The 15773-nt window shown below is 46.8% G+C and overlaps 1 protein-coding gene across 1 annotated transcript in view; it reads left to right on the top strand.

The window, feature by feature from the left end:
* Positions 1 to 15773, top strand: part of ACO1 (aconitase 1) — a 340782-nt gene that overhangs the window by 59990 nt on the left and 265019 nt on the right. The gene's annotated exons all lie outside the window — the stretch shown is intronic.

The raw sequence follows: 15773 nt of genomic DNA, 5'->3' as shown, positions 1-15773 counted from the left end.
GCATGAGAGGATAATTCTGTAAAAACCATAGCACATCTCACTAGCACCTCGTTCCTAGTAGTAAATTACAGACTACTGCTTCCTCTGTTCTTCTGCTGAGCGCATCTCGCCTCCCTTAGGACAGCTCTTGCTCTGGCACTGGGCTGCCACCACCCTGCACAACGAGCTTCTGAGTCTGGGCTGTGAGAAAAAAAATGGGGGCTGACTCCTAGGCCAAATACAGACCCAGGTATTTACAAATATCTAAAAAATGCTGACAGCAAATGGAAAATCCTGCCTGCCTTCCCTCCGCCTGCAGTCCTGGGTGCTTTTCTGCCTCACACACACGTGCACACCGTGGTTCTTCCCTCCACAGAAGAGCTGTCTGTGCTTCTTCAGGCACATCTGAGAAGCCACCTTCAAGTAGTAAAGCTAGGGGATTCAGGTACTTTAATAACTCTGGTATTAGTTCAGCCTGAATCGCTTGCAGGGCTTGCAAGCGATTGGGTGCTGAAACCAGCCCCAGCAATGGATACAGAAAACACCTTCAGGTTACATCGCTAGGGTGGTCCTGTCACCACTGTGCCAACCTCCCCGTGACAAGTGAGTGAGGTTTTTTTTCAGATGCCACCTTGAAACAGTACCTTTTGACCACTGTGGAGAGGAGAGAAACAAGGGGAATGAAATAAAAGCAGCAGTCTTTCTTTAAAAGTGCTCTGTTAATAACACAGCTCTCATCCTCAGGGCAGGGGAAGGGACTGCTTTCAAAACACGTCTTGGCAGGCAGTAAGTTAGGCAAGATGGAAATGGTTACAACACCACTGGGACCTTTACTGAAGCTGCCATGAGGACCAGGACCTGGACAGAGGAGCAGCTGGCAGTGATGCAGGGAAGACCTTGTCCAGGTTGTCATTTTTGCCTACATCACTGAGAAGCCTTCAGCCAGCCAGAGACAACGTGAGATAAAAAACTAACAACCAGCTAATTATTAAGCATATCCAAACAGTCCCATTTAAGTCTCCTCCTCTTTCAGTGCCACTGAGCAATGTTTAACCTCTATGCCTCCAGCTCAGAAAGGAGGTGGAAGAACTGGGAAAGGACGGAAACGTACTGGGGGCATGACTGGGAGCAGGGGAAAGTTTCCTCATCAGCCAGCTACACCAAGAGACGCCTATGTGAAGAACGAAACGACGAGCGTGAAAGCAGATCTTATCGGCGGTGAGAGGCAAAGCGAAGGTCAGGAGCCAGTAACTGCTCGTGTGTCTGGGTACGAGACCAAAGAGGCAGCAAGCGAAAGTAGCAGATGGCAGGTTCACTTTCAGCTGGAGGAGGCATTTCTTCCTCCCATCCACAGGTCGGCCTTGTGACCCGTTACCACCAGACGTTGCATATCCACCAGCTTTGCCTAGCTCAGAAAACCCGCAAGGCCAATTCACATAGTCACGACAGAAGAGAAAAGCCTCCAAAGCCTGCAAGGGAAACACTGTTGTAGTCAGGAGGAGCATACCCAGCTCGGCGAGCTGTGGTGCTGAGCAGGGAGGTGTGTGGGCCATGGTGGCACAGGGAATGCGCCCTGCCAGGCCTCACCTTCGTGCAGCAGCACCTGAAAGAGGGACTGATACCTGGTGGTGAGAGCCCACCTTTTTGTTCCTTCACAGAGGTGTTGGTGTCATACAGACTGCTTTCATGTGACCATTAAAAACTGTCTGCAGCTACTTCCAGTCAGCAGGCTGCCTTCTGAAGCACATCTAGAGATGTGCCTTGCTGCCCTGCAGTGGGCTGGAGATTGACATGTCCTTGACCGCAGTAAAGATAAGTTATCAGCTGAAGCCATTCTGCAAAACACAGATCATGCTTTGTAGGAAAGCAACTCTCTCTCTTTAGTTTGGAAAAGAGACTGCTGCGGGTGATCTGATTACAGTCTTCTACTGCCTAAAGGACATTTCAGAGAAGACAGAGCCAGGCTCTTCTTGGGGGTGCCCAGTGAAAAGGAGGAAGCCCTGGGCACATGTTGCACGAGTTGGATGTGAGGAAAAAACTAGGAGCACGGTGCTGGACTGGAAACTTCCAGAGATGCCTTCTGACATAACTCCGTCAGATTCTTGGAATCCCATCCAGTGTGACCAGCCTTGCAAGCCAGGACTGATCGTCCACGTTCAACCAAGCAGATAAACGCTTTTGACAGAAGAACATCCTCCATGTGCGATTGAGACACCAGCCCGCAGACTTCTTGGGTGGTTCAGTGCTCAGCCTTCAGCTCAGTGACTCACGCCGCACCTCTGCTGTGCTGCCTGCCCTGCAGTCCTGGAAAGGCTTTGCACCAGGGAGGTGCTGCATCTGCTACACACGCCGAAGCACCCTCAGACACTCTTCTGACTACCCGGCTGAAGGATTTTCTGCTGCAGATTTTCTGCAATTCCCGCAGATCTCACAGGTGTTGCCTCCCACAAACCTCACAGGTCTGTGCTGAGGAGCTACTGTCCTTACAGAAAAGGTGGGAACAGGCAATGACACTGTGCCTGCTGGTCTGCCATAGGGCCAGATTCAGTCCTTCGTAAAACACGGGGGCCAAATCGTCCACAGCGCTTCCCACTGCCCCCCACCCCATTAATGCTGCATGCAATTTAAAGGAGCTTAGATGAGAAACCTAAATTTTTGCCAGGCTGCAAGGGGTGAGCAAAATCATCGCTCGGAGGGACGCTAGTTGGGGCTAACAGGAGAGTTAGAGCAGGCAGGCAGAACTTGGGCCTACACCCTCAGCTGAATCCCTTCACCGAAATCCCCTCCACCTGCTCAGTAACAACAACCTCATTTTTCTCTTTCTCTCTTCTGTCGTTTGCTCCTTCTGGCAGAAGTGAAAGGAAGCATAAATCATTGCAACGCTGACGGTACCTGCAGAGCATCTCCTGTCACTAACAGAAAACTTCAGGGGACAGAGCATGTCTGACAGGGCTTTGCAGAAGTTGGAGACACCTGCTCATGTGTTTCTTTGCTGACCAAAAAGATAAGCGTGAAAGCCACTCAAAGCATATACCTCTTTTTGGTCTCACTCATTTCCCCAGTTTCTGGGCTGTCTGAGGTGTTTACTAAGCAAATTCAGAATTGTTTAAAGCTGAACGCACTGAGCTGGGCCAGATCTAGAATAGTCAACCAAGGAGCTGTACTCATTTGCCTTTTTTTGTGCAGCTGGAGGTCTCGGGAGCGACAGAAACTGGCCCAGCAATGCATATTAATCTTTCGATGGTGGTTGAATGCTGTTATCTTGTGGGAGATTCTTTACACATTGTGGCTGGAGCCGAGCTGCCTCAAGCACAAACTTGACACAGGACTTTTCATCCAAGATCGGACTCTCGGTTGGGGTAGTGACATAATAATCAGTAACATTTTTGTATGAGGCTCCCATATCTAATCCCAGATTATGTTTCAGATAAAAGCACGCATGTGGTGCCGCAGTTGCAGACTGATCGCTGTGTACACACGTTGTACTTACTGGGCACACAGAGAGTGATTTTACAGGCGTGCCCAGAACACCCAGGTCTGGCTGAGCACATGAAGGCCGACCGCAGAAGTTGTGAAGCTTTCAGGACTTTTGAATCCATTGGAGGTATGAAAAAAAGAAAAGTGCATCTATACACGTCTTGGTCTACACTCAGGATTCCTGGATACTGATAGTGCATTCTGAGATACTGAGATATTTATGCTGGGTTGCACACTCTTTGAATAGACTACCAGACACCCACAAATGCTGGAAGAAAAACATATATATATATATATATTTTTTTGGATTGGACAAAATTTCTGTCTGGGAAAAAGGAGACTTGTTAAGGAATCCTGGTTCTAGAGCCACTTTCTAGATCCTGAAGTCTCTAAAATTTATGAAATGGTACACTTATTTAGCTCATCTCCAGCTCCTCTTCTCATCTCTGAGCAGGACTGAACTACACATTGCTAGTCAGCAGGGCTAGTGTATGAAGAGGGACAAATGCTGCAAAACGACATGCTTTGTCTACAAGGCGATTTTAGTGCATGGACTCCACCTGCTTTGAGATCTTGTAAACCAGCAGCAGGAAAACCGGAGCTGGCTTGCTCGGTTTTAAGATTATTTAAAATGAGTTAAACTCTGTTTAATTAACCTGCTCCTCGTTTCTGATGGGTGTCCAGATATTTTTACTGACTCTGATGTGCTCCTCACCATTTATGCGTTCTTGCTGTTGGCCAGCGGCTGTCATCACCAGCGATGCTACATATTCACAACAGAGTGCTAGCTGAGAGGGGATCAGTGGGGTCTTGAGGAGATTGTAATATGTCCCCATGACTTACACATGACTTGTGTGCTGGCTGAAAGTCACATTAAATACAGAGAAATATGTTTGTGCTACAGGGTGCACAGAAAGGATGCGCTTTCCGTCACTGTTTGCCTTGCACACCTGCATTTTTAACCAAAATACATCAGCAAGAAAGTCTCGGAAATATCCTTCAACAAATAGGATTAGAATTGGTGTGGAGAAACAGTGCCAGCTGCAGTGAATGGACATTTGGGAGCAGCGTCAGGTCTGCCAGGGTAGCTCTAACACTGGAGCAACTCGGCACTCGGAGAAACACGGATGTTCCTGGCAGAGGCACCCTGGAGCTGCTGGAGGACCCTCGTAAAGACAGGTCTGCCTTCACTGCCCTGTGGTGCCGGACAGCAGCTCTGCTGTGGAGAGAAGCCCCTAGGTTGTAATTCCTGGGTTTCTGACTCCAGAGTGGCAGAGCTGCGGTTTGGGCAAGTTCAGAAGCACCTACCTCAGCTTTCGCTTCGGTTGTTGTGCCTCTCAGGGCTGCCTCCTTTCAGTTTCAGGGAAAGGGAGAAAAGAAATCGGCCAGAAGCTGCCTGCTTCATTCAGAACTGCACAGTGTGAATTGCAGCAGGAGTAATCTCATCCGACTGAAACAAAACTCCCTCCCCTAATCTTGATGGTCTCTTGTCAGCAAGTGCGAACACATAGAAAAACTGAACATTGCTACCATTATTTGCACCTATTGTTCTATAAATGACAGATTCGGAGGAACGTGACTTTAAAAAAAAAAAAATAAAAAAGAAGGAAACAACCTAAAGGTCTCTCAATTGTGTAAAAAGCATTCCTGCACCGTAGGGTGGGTGGTCCACTTGGGAGTTGTTATGGTTTCAGCATAAATCGGCACAAAAGACTAGTGATGTGTGTGCAAACACAGCAGTCTCGTAGCATCACACTTAAAACCAGGTTAGCCAAGTGGCTTACCTGTACATTGAGTCATGTTTAACATAAGTATTTGCCTAGATGGCTGTCAAGTGACTACCATGACTACCAGAGACTAGCAGCCAGTGCCTACCGTGGTGCTCCAACATTACACTCGCTCTCTGTTACAAATCTCAGGGGCGTTTTAAAACCAAGATGGATACGCTCCCATTTTACACAGAGGGTAAGAGGGCCATAAAACTCAGCGAAAAGGACGATTTCACACCAACTCAGGGTGTCAGGGCTGTGTGTCAGATTGAATTCCCAGCTTGAAGCACCCAGGAGCCATCTTGTGAAGTTGCTGAGTCCCTGCACCTCTTGCTGCTTTCGGCAGAGACCAGCACTTACAGACAAGGCCCTGATCTGCTGGCAATGTGCATGCTAGAGAACGACCCATCACAGCTGTGAGTGTCCTGGGACATGGAAAATGAGGTGTTTTTAAACATGGAGTAGCAACCCCCTTGACCAGCCTCCCCGAAAAATCACTAACAAGACCCAAAGCAAAATCCAAGTCCTTTTGCAGAAGGCTGTCTGCTTGCAAAAATCTGACTGCAGCGTTTGCAATATCAAACATGAAAAATCTTTTCCTTTTTGGAAGAGATAATTAAATTTCACATCGAGTACAAAACATTTTAATATGTACTTTTTTAACTGTGACACTTGCAGCTGAGCTAGATGGAAATCTTTGCTCTTGTTATGGCAGTGTTAATTTAAAACAATGACAACCACCACAACATTTTAAAGTGAAGCTGCACTGCGGATGAATTGCCTGGTTTAGACATTATCCAGTCAGAGGAAGACTGATTGGGTGGGCAATATGGAGCCAAGCTTTATGCATGATTTCAGATAACTCATCAAGATTCCACCCATTATGAATTCACCCAAATTTGTGTAGTTTTGGTTACCCCATGAGCTATGAGGATGAAAGTGCAAAGGCACTCACAGGACAGAAATAAGAGTACCCTCTAGTGGTTGTTGTCACAGATATTAGCTAAATCTTTCTAAATCAGCGGTTAATATATCTGCTTTCTCAAGCAAACAGCCTACCCAAAAAGCCTATTAAAATATTCCCGTGAATATTCTGTATGCTGTTCATGCTTTCTCAATTCAGCTGATACAACTGCGAGGTTTTATTTCGTTTAATCGCCAAAAATGCTACAGATCAATAAAAAATGTTTTAACGCTTTCTGTAATTTAAGGTAAAATAAATCTTTCAAGTCTTTCAGGTTTTCATTTTTTTTCAAGGAATTCCTCAGGAGGGACAGAGAAAATGACACAGCAGAAAATTTGGTCTCCATATCAGAGACCTTATTAGAACCTATAACAGAAGTTAATGGATGCTTGCATAAAGATGAGAAGAAAGTAATGTGGCTTCTGTAAAAGGGAGTCACATTTTCCATATCGCTGCAGATCCTGCTGGTGTTCTCTGAAGGAATTATGGAACATGTAGACTTCCTATTTAATCCTAACTCTTTTAAGAAGCCTAAGTATAGCGCTTACTATAAGATGATACAGAAGTTACTATCTGACAGTCATCAGACATAAAAAGAGAATTAGAAAATAAGCACTCTGCTGGGATGTGTAAGTAACTTACGGGCAGCTTTGGTCAAGTTAGCTTCAGTTAGCTTTGGCTGAGCAGGAGTTACAGAAACTGCCCAAGGAAGGAGACATGGACTGAGTTTTCCCAAAATCAAAAGATTGGGAAGAATGGTTTAAATGCCAAGTAGCCAGCAAATATACTTTGTCTGACTTTCGTTTCCAAGCACATTCTAGACAGGTGCTCCTGCACACGAGTTTGCAGCATCATATCAATATCACATTTTACTTAGCTTTATTTATTTATTGTACTCCGTGATTAAATTGGAAAGTAACATTCTTGTTATCTATTGCCACCAAAGTTTACTATTTACCGAGTGGGTCCTCTGGGATTTCCCAGGTAAACACAAGAGTTAACACAACTGATGTCCAGCGTGAGGAACTTTGCAACCAGGATTCTGCCCAAACAAAGATGGTTTTATGTTGTATACACACCTTATTTATTTACATATTTTACATATTTACTCGTATGTTGTATATCTGTTGCATACATGTTTTTGTAAACTCATTTTATGCATGCATATTTTATGTTTGATGCAGCATTCAGTTCTGAGCAATCACTCTGGGAATGGTAAGAAGAGGTAAGACAGCAAGTTTCATGGTACCACATGAATTAATAAAATGAGTGAAAGAAAAGAAAAAGAAAAAAAAAAAAAAAAAAGTTACCAGACCATTAGGGCAGAAACTGAGGTTGTAACTCCCTGCACTAAGACACTCCAGAAGATGGCTCCCATTGACAAGAGGAAGGGCAGACCTAGGAAAAATAAAACAGAGATAAAGCATTGCATGCTGCTTAATATACGATCAGAAATAGCAGTGCTCAGAGAATAGATGGAGTGGGTAATATAGATAATGCGTCCAAGTCCACGGATGTTTGAGGCAATTTGTACAGGCACTTTCAGACTCTGGTTGACACCAAGGAAGAGGCTAATTAATCCATGGGATGTTGCCAGGACTTCGCCATCTCGTAAAAGCTGTAAAAAAAAAAAAAAAAAAAAAAAGGAGTAGGAACTCATAAATACCTCAAATTCAAGCTAGAAAAAAAAAAAAATGCAAAATTCAGAACCTCTTGAAAATCTCAAAAACAAACAAAACAAACAGAAACAGGGGAAAAAAATAAATTTAAAAAGTGATTTTTTTTTTTTTTAAACTAGATACAAACTTTGGCAGACCAAACTCCAAGCTGATTGAGTGCTACAGAAAGGCTTATCCGCAGCCATGTGAGAGAGGCAGAGCACACCCAGGCTCACGAAAAGCATCACATTCCTCCCAGCATGGGTCTGCAGTGGTGGTGAATCGGCTACAATGGTGGGCAGCGGCGTGTGACGGGTCTTCACCAGGGCACGGCCAGATGTGGAGGGAAGTGTGAATGCCTCCGCTCGGAGGCGAATCATTCCATTGCCTCCGCATTCAAAAGACCGCTGAAAACAGGGAGCCTTTGACCCCTGATGTAATTAAAACTCCGGCTGAGGCAAAAAAACAAGGAACTGTAGTCCCCTGCAACAAAAGTGCAGCGTGCTTTCACTAGACCCCAAATCTGGCCGGGAAGAGACAAAGATTCCACCCCCACCCCCACTCCCCCACCCCCACTCCAAATTACTCCCCAGGCTCCAGGCAAAAATTGGACATACCACAATCCCCAGGAAAAGGGCTCTGGCAAATTGCAGAGCTCGGTGTACCTCTTCAGCAAAGAAAACCAATTCCGAGAATAAACCGGCTGGAGATAAAAATGGAAGGACCTGCTGCTCTGCAAGGCTTTGATTTGAGCACATTAGCAAGAAATATTTGAATGAAGGGGAAGTAACACAGGAATGCAGTGCATTTCTCAAACATGTAAGGAACGAGCTCAGAGCATCAAGAACTCTTTCAATTTTCCTTCTCTCATGAATGGTTTCAGTTTAACCCGCGGCTTTTAAGGGGGATTGAAGCCCTTGGAATCCACTTTTCTGTTCCAAGAGATAAATCTATTCATGCTGCATGCGAAATTGCTGTGGTCACTGTTATTCTTTCTGGACAAGCAAACCCAAATTTTCCCCTAAGGAAACACAACAGAGCTAAGAAAACACAATCAACTAATTCAAGAAATCCAAGTAGCATGTTAAGACCCTGGTCAGGAGTTATTTTCTGGTCATGCTCGGAGCTTACTTTCAGATTACGTTCAAGATTCAGGCGTTGTGAATGATGTAGTATCTCCGAAGCACCTCCTGCTAGATAGCCCCGCATTCCTGGGAGGCTTAAGCCATATGTTGGCTCCATATTTCTCTCACTGCTAGGTTGTTGTGAGCCCAGGACACACGTTACATGTTACCTAATATACATGGGCCAGTTACTAAGACCAACCCCACACCCTCCTTTTCCTCCCGTCCTCCAGCACGCTGAAGCAGCCTCAGTTCCCGGTAGCGTCCATCCTGAAGAGCAGAACAGGGGCCTGGGGGCGCATGTGGGAAGAAGTCATCCCATTTGTTGCTAATAGTCGGAAACCAAATTTTAGGGAATGTTATCTGATCAAACCCGTGGTTGACAGCACCAAAACGTTTTGCAGAGATCTGCAAGTGCTGGAAGAGTTGCATCTTGCTCGAATCCTGGAAACTGGGACATGGTTTTCTTGCTACAGCAGATTTCATCGGCTGTTTCATCATTTTCTCTTCCAGCTACTCTGCAGACAGGAACAACTGAAGCTGACTTGGAAGCAGTCACAGAAAGATTCTCTTTATAGTATCATTTTTAAAAAGAGTGTGGTACTTTGAATTATATGCAGCAGAAACCTGAAGTTTCTTTATAAATGCTTACATTGTGAATCTCCTTAAATGCTTCAGGAAGGCCAGAAGTCTACACTTTTCCCCAGAATGTGCAGCCTTTCATCATCAATACAGCTAGATCTCATGTCCCTGAGATTAGTATAATTGATGATGTATTGATTTTCTGTCTCAGAAATGCCTGAGCTGCTCTTAATAGAAAGAAAGAAGTAATTAAAGCATTAGACAAAGTTTCTATGTTGCTATGGAAAAGCTTCTTTGAATGCATTAAATAACTGACAAAAAAAAAAAAAAAAAAAAAAAAAAAAGGAATATTGAGAGAGAAATAAATCTACCAGCTCACACATCCCTTTTATGTGGTTTGTGAGTGTCCCTACCCACTGAAAGCCCTGTGCATTTGGGGAAGAGGGGGGTGGAGGCCAGTGACGAGTGGTGTCCCTCAGGGGTCTGCCTTGGGACCAGCGCTGTTTAGTGTCTTTATCAACGACAGTGGGATCAGGGCACCCTCAGCAGGGTTGCAGAGGACAGCGAGCTGCGTGGCGCAGTCAGTACGCCAGAGGGAAGGGATGCCATGCCATCCAAAGGGACCTGGAGAAGCCTGAGGAGCGGGCCTGCGTGAGCCTCATGAGGCGCAGCAAGTCCAAAGGCGAGGTGCTGCAGCTGGGCCAGGGTAATCCCAGGCATGAGGACAGGCAGGGTGGGAGAAGGACTCGCTGAGAGCAGCTCTGAGAGAGAGACCTGCGGGTTCTGGTGGAGGAAAAGCTCGGCATGAGCCAGCAGGGTGCGCTTGCAGCCCAGAAGACCAACTGTGGTCTGGGCTGCACCAAGGGAAGAGTGGCCAGCAGGGCGAGGAGATGAGTGCCCCGCTCTGCTCTGCCCTTGCGAGGGCCCACGTGGAGTGCTGCTCCCAGACTGGGGCCCAGAAAAACCTCCCAGTGCCCTAGTTTCATCAATATATATATATATATATATCTTTCTACCGCTTTGTTATTCTTTGCACTGAAGTTATTACCAAATCATCAGGGGCTGCTGTGCTGCAGTTCCAGAGCACGTCTGCCGTGTTGCCACATTTTCCCATTCTTTGTATGGGAGGGAGATGGGCTTTCCTGGTAAAGCAGTGGAAGAGGATTTCTCTTCCTGGACTGCCAGCCAGCAACAGAAGTGTGTAGTCAGCTTTGTGGTGATCTCTGGAACTATAAAAAGCAAGCAACATTTTTTCATCACGCCTTGACACTTGCCTGCTCATGGATGTGAAACCAGTATTTTCTGGTTATCTTTCTTCTTCGCTATTAAAAGCAAACATATTCAAGTCCTACTCAAGAAAAGTAATAAAACAGAAAAGTCATGAAAAATGCTAGCAAATAAAAGAGATTTAATTTGTAATTTCACATTCCATCATGTTCTGTCACAGGAAAATAGTAACAAACTTGCATTAGGCTCTCCTGTCAGGAAAGAATGCCAGTTTTGGCCTTTACACGTTTGCACTCCAGTTCTTGCCTACCTGTGCTTTTCAGATCTGTTGCTCAAGCATTCAACGCTCTCCGTGCTTCCTCCATTATCTACCTGCTCAGTCAAGATTATATACATCAGTTGGGAGATGATAAATGGAGCATGAAGACAGGTCACATTACTACGAAAATCCCCTCCTACAGCTCGTGAACAAATGAGGAGATCTCACAGAGGGACGACAAACTTAATTTACTCTGCATGTCCCATTCTGTCCAAGAGGATGACTCACTGCCTATCTCTGAGCTATGGCATAGGTGAATTCAGAAAGAGAACGTACAAACCCAAGCAGGTGCACTTGTATTTGGCCTTAACAAGCTCCCTTCATTTTTCCTACGTCACACGCTCCTCTTTCACCAAGACACGAGGAATGCTTTGCCTTCTATTTATTTAAGGTAATGTAAGATAAAGGTGTAGCAAATTAAAAACCTGATGGAAATATAATCTCAGAGGGCACGGTATTTTTTGCCTTGCATCCCCAAGGAGGCAAGAAGTTCTCTCCCATAAAGACACTTGAAATCATTGGGCAAAATCCAATCCCTTAGTCATGCTAGGAGGCAGCAGCCAACCATTTAATCAGAGTGTGTGTATTGGCTGGTCAGCTGCTGACTACACAACTCAAATGCGGCTAAAATTCATGCTACCACCTGAACCATCAGAGGGAGAGGGGAGAGAGCTGAAATGAGATTTTTTTCTGCAGCGACACTCCCTTTGAAAGACAAACCCGTTGAAAATACGACGTTGTTGGATCTGTTTCTCAAGGAACAAATATTTTTACTGAAAGAGGACAAAAAAAAAAAGTTATGTTGTAGGTAAGTGTCTGAATGCAGATTGCTATTACGACTCTGTGGACACAGAGAAATAAGTATATTGTGAGTCTAAATGTAAAGATACAGCACAGCAGCTGCTCTGCAGGTAATTCCCAACATAGATGAACGCTGAATCTCGTTTGAAAGACCCCAGCAAACAGGATTATGGCCGCTACGTGGCCACAGGTATCTAAATATCTAAATGTCAGCTACTGCGTGATTCTCAGTGACTACAAGGAAGAGGCTTGCTGTCTTGGATAATGAATCCATCGGCCCCATTTCCACCACTGGGCATGGGCAAACACTGAGGGAAGAGGAGAAATGAGGCAAATGCATGATACCTCCTCTGCAACACTCCCACAGCCTCCAACTATTTTCAGCTCAGGGGATTTCCGGAGCCTGAGGGGGTGTTCATTCACTATGATAAGCACAGCCCTCTTCCAAATACTTGGCCCATCTGCCCCAGGCGCCAGAGAAACACCTTCTGTTTAGCGCACAGTCATGCAGAGAGGCACTGCGGGAAGAATGAACAACCTCCTGAGGTTTGTCTAGAGCCTACCCCCACAAATCTGATGGTGTGTGCTCCAAAAGTCAATGGCCATCCATCCCCTCATAATCACCTAGGATGTGGTAGGCCTCAGGCTTAGCCTTTCCAGGTAATTTCTTGTCTGGGTGAAGAGTACAAGCCTACTCGATTGTTGGTTTTTTTTTGTTGTTGCTGTTCTGTTTTGTTGTTTGTTGTTTTTTTTTTTTTTTTTTCCAAGGGAGGCAATGCCAAATAGTTTAGCACCCATATTGTCCTTTCCCATTTCCAGTTTATCCTTTCTGAAAAGCAGGAAATGCAACTGGATACGGCACTCATGGTGCAAGCTTATCATGGATTTGTGGAGCAGCATAAATATAACTATATATATTAAAAAAATTATATATATTTATATATAATTATGGCTGCAACCAATTCAGATATCGCCGTCATTTATGCAAACTTAGGACTAGGTTTCCCCAAACGCATCACGTTACATTCATCTACCCTGAGTTTAATCTTTTCTTGCTGCCTAGCCACCCACAATTCTTTACAGATGACCCTCATTCTTGCTAACTTAAAAAAGCTTTGTATTGGCAGCAGACATTCCTATCTTGCTCCTTACCCTTTTCTCCAAGGGAATGATGAGCTGTCAAGCCACCGGTTTGCTGGCTCCCCACACTCAGCTACTCACTGATGCTATTCACCATGGGTATGAATTAATGCATGTCTGCACTTGCTGATTAATGATGGCTGCTATTGGCTACCAGCGGCCAAGTAATACCAAGAATTGCTTGGCACACAGCACCTGAAAAAAACTCTCTAAAACATGGTTATAATTATGATTAAATCCTGTGCACCCATTAGGCTGTGCATGTTTAATATCATGAGTACTAACACATGACTAAAAGAGTGCATACAAGACAGTCTGCAAACCCTTGCGAATGTGTCGCTATCTGTCCTACTGCCTTTTCCCAGCCAGGAAAATCAGAAGTGTTGCATTTGATTCATTCTGGGAGGAAGCGGAGCTGGGGAGAATAGTCTGTTCTGACTGCCTAGCCAGACTGACCCTGAGAAAAAGAAAAGAAGTAATGAAAAACTAAGAAAAAACACGTAGCATATGCTTCTGAAACAGTTCCCCTTAATCAAGCACTAGCTGCATTGCATGAGTCGCTGTGGCCCATGGCTTATTTTGCTTAAGTGCCTTGCCTCTGAATTTGCTTTTGTTTATATGTTCTAATGTCCTTTTAATCCTAATTCTGATTTGATTGCATAATAACAATATCCTTCTACCCTCGAAGCCCCCCGCCCCCCTTTTCTTTTTTTTTTTTTTTTTGTGTGTGTGGTCCCAAACTTCACGTTTTAACGCAGTTTTGATGTGTGGCTCGTATCGAACCATTTGCCAGCCCCCAGGCACAGCTCAGAAGTTAACTTCTCCCTGGATTTCTACTCCCATAGAGTGAAGGGGGTTGGAAACGAAAGGCACCCAAGCGCACGTGCTTGTTGCCCAAGCAAACAGTTCAACTTCCAAGCCACCCAGTAAACACCGGGCTTCAAGCAACTTTTATGTCACTGTCTTGTGGCGTGTTTGCCAGTCTCTGTGCAGGTCCATCTTTAGGAAAGCCTCAAGGAGCGAGGCTGGAGGAGCGTGTGCTCGTCCCACACCGTTCCTCAAGGCTCTTTTCCTGCAGGCCAGCACCGCTCCCTGTGCTTTTCATCGCCCAAATGCCTCCCGCTAGCCCCGGCTGCCTGGCTGCCAGGCGCATCTGGCCATGTGCACTGCGGCACTTCCCCAACTTTGTCAGAAACCTCGGTGGGAGCGGAGGGCTTGAGGATTAAAGCCCTGAAGGTTACCGAAATGCCTGAGGGCAATCTGTGGCACGGGGAGCACCGGGTGGGTGAGGGGGGGGAACTCCCTGCCGCCGGGGCGAGCAGCTGGGCCGGCTGCAACGCCTCGCTCCGCGTTTAAATATAAATATATAAATATATATATATAAATATATATATATAAAGTGTCGTTTCCCAGGAGCAGGGCGTCCTTTTCGCAGCGTTTGCAGCACACTCTGCCGGCTGCCGCCGACACTAGCAGCGGGCCCACGTGAGGGGGCCGCGGGCACCCGGCGCTGGCGGGGCGGCAGGGGCACGGTGCGTGCAGGTAATTAACAAGGAGATGATAATTACCGCGGAGAGACCGGGGCAGGGCAGGCGGGGAGGGGTTGGGGGCGGCTTTTTTGGGGGGGATTTGGGGGCAGCGAGCCCCAAGGGAGCTGTGGGGGGGGTGGGGGGGTGGGGAGGAGGGCGCCGCGCTGTAAGGTCACCGCGGCTCGGCCCGCGGCCAAGGGAGCAAAGCTCGGGGCTGGCGGCCCCGCTGCCGGCTCCTGAAGGACGGGGCCGGGCTGCGGGCAGCCCCGGGGCCGCTGCCCCTCGGGGTGGCTGCATGGGCGGCATTTGCATGACAAAGCCCTTCGTGCGTCCATAACCGGGGCGGCGGGGCCCCGCCGCGGCTCCTTCGCCTTCGGCTGCTGGGCCGCGCACAGCCGCCGGGGGAAGCGCCGAGGGCCGGCTTCGGGCCGAAAAAGAACACAAAAAAAAAAAAAAAGAGGAGAAAAAAATGAAAAAATTGAGGTACCGATCGCCGTGACCGCTGTAGGTCACCCGCGCTGCCGGCGGCCGCGGTAATAAACCATCCTTTTTTCTTTTTTTTTTTTTTTTTTTTTCTTTGAGGAAAGTGTGAGGTGGGGGGATATCAGGACAGAAAGCGTGGGGGGCTTTGTGATTTTTTAATTATTTTATTCTTTTTTTGTTTTAGGGGAAGCGTGGTGGGGTGGTGGCTGTAGGAGCGTGCCGGGGGAGGAAAATGGAGCGCGGTGGGGGCTATCTTTTGGAGTTTTGTGGGGGGGGGGGGGAGGGGGAGAAAAATGCCTTTTTTTTTTTTTTTTTTTTTTTTACATTTTTGTTGGGTTTTTCGGTCTGTTCTCGGATTTTGAGGAAAGAAAAGGCCGCGGCGAGGGCTGAGGCCCGCCAGGCCTCCCGCCCCGTCACGGCGCGGGCCGGGGCAGCGCCGCCCTCCATCTTGTGCGCGGGGCGAGGCCCCGTGTGGTGCTCTGAGGACAAAAGGGTCATTAGCCGGGCTGCGCGGCGCCTCCCGCCTCGCTCCTGCCGTCTCAACTTCTTCCATTATTACCTTTTTTTTTTTTTTTTATTTTTTTTTTATTTTAAATATTTTTTTAAACTCGCACCGTGTTGCCCAATGCCGGCTGGGTGTGGGGACGGTGGTGGTGGTGGGGGGGGGGGTGCTGAGGGGAGGGGAGGGGTGGCGTGAGGTGTGCGCTGAGGGGAGGGGAGG

Source organism: Aythya marila (genome assembly GCF_965140915.1).
Source record: "Aythya marila genome assembly, chromosome: Z".
In the NCBI taxonomy this organism is placed as follows: domain Eukaryota; kingdom Metazoa; phylum Chordata; class Aves; order Anseriformes; family Anatidae; genus Aythya; species Aythya marila.
The sequence above is the reverse complement of the archived record's forward strand: the minus strand, read 5'-3'. Positions and strand labels throughout refer to the sequence as shown.